Consider the following 1,626-nt stretch of genomic DNA (forward strand, 5'->3'; position numbering starts at 1 on the left):
TGATCTATGTATTGTGATGAATTGTATGAGCCTCAATAAATTGATTTAAAAATAAATAAATATTCCCACCTACCTATTGCTTTTTATTTTACTCACAGTCTGATGATACAACTCTGCCAGCAGGCAGACTCTTAAGGAATAGTACTACATACTGCCCAGCTCAGGAGTTTGAACACCTGTGCCTTCCAACTACTCTTGTCCCCTGAACCAATGGCTCCATGATGGCGTCTTCATAATGATGGTGAGTCAAGCCCTGCTGTACATGAGGATCATGGTCCCATTGCACTGGTTTGGGACATCCATGTCATTTTCTGTGTAAACCTATACTGAGAATTCCTAATAACACATCTCCTGAGAAACAGTGATCCCTTTGAAGCTCTCTGGTATGAGCAGAAGGTTGGTTTTCTTACAGCTTGTACTTTGGATGCCAGAATCCCATGGTTCACATGAGAGTCAAGGAGTTTTTTCTTTCAAGACACATGTCTGTGTTTATCTACACAGATCATGGTACTCTCCTTCAGAACCAGCTTTTTAGTCAGAATGATTGCTCCTATCGTGGTTATGTAGAGGGGAACCTGGAGTCTCTGGTAGCTGTCAGTACCTGGGGGCTTTCGAGGAATGCATAGATAAATAATCCTGCCTGTGAAATTAGACCCATAATATTTTCTGCCCTATCTGAACACCTAGTATATAAGATGGACACCAATGAGACACAATACCCATACATGAAATATGACTTTATGCAAGAAATAGCAAACAACTCAGAGTTTGAAGTTAATTCTAATTTTACTCCAAAGCTAAGTGCTTATGAGGCCTGGTGGACTCATGTGTGGTTTGTTACATATACAGTGGCTGTGGACCATACTCTCTACCTTCGTTATAAAAGAAATACATCAAGGTTGCAGGAGAATTTATACAATATTGTCAACATAGTAGATTCCATTTACGATTCATGGGGTATTCATTTGTTATTACTTCATATTGATATATAGACTGCAAAAGATGGTTTTGTAGTAAACACAAATAACTGATAAATTTTTGTCCGTGGAAGAGCATAAGCTTTTCCCTAGGCTAAAATATAAGGTTTCGCAGCTTTATATATGTAAGGGATTAAGAGGATAACCTGGTTCTTCCTATGTTGGAGGAGTATGTAGCACGAGTTATAATTGTGGACTTGTTTCTTTCTTAAATCTAACCATGAACGTCTTTGAAAATTATGTGACTCATGAACTTGGTCATTGCTTGAGTATGAAGCCTGATACAAATACATGTACACATGGGGAAAACACATGCTTGATGAATTCCTGAAAAATCCCATCAACTAAATTCAGTAGCTGCACTTATGCTGAATGGTGGAAAACCATTATGCCCCATGGGAAATGTATCTGAGGCTACTCACTGAAGGAGTACATCCCTACAGAGCAGCGCTGTGGGGTGGCGTGTTTGAAGAATGTGAAGAGTGTGACTGTGGATCATTAAGTTTTGTGAAAAAGATCTGTGTTGCTTGGCAAACTGCTTGATGAGTCCAACGGCTCTCTGTGCTCTGGGGCTTTGTTGGAAAGACTGTAATACGGTGCCATCAGGAGAACTATGCAGACCAGAAGCCAATGAATGTGGTCTTCCGGA

At 40.0% G+C, this 1,626-nt stretch overlaps 1 pseudogene; it reads left to right on the forward strand.

Annotated features, from left to right (window-relative positions):
* The first annotated feature begins 235 nt into the window (after positions 1–235).
* LOC115868253 lies at positions 236–1,624 on the forward strand (annotated as a pseudogene).
* Positions 1,625–1,626: the final 2 nt, after the last annotated feature.

Source organism: Echinops telfairi, unplaced genomic scaffold (assembly GCF_000313985.2).
Source record: "Echinops telfairi isolate 266 unplaced genomic scaffold, ASM31398v2 ScPeMD7_9;HRSCAF=40, whole genome shotgun sequence".
Taxonomy (NCBI): domain Eukaryota; kingdom Metazoa; phylum Chordata; class Mammalia; order Afrosoricida; family Tenrecidae; genus Echinops; species Echinops telfairi.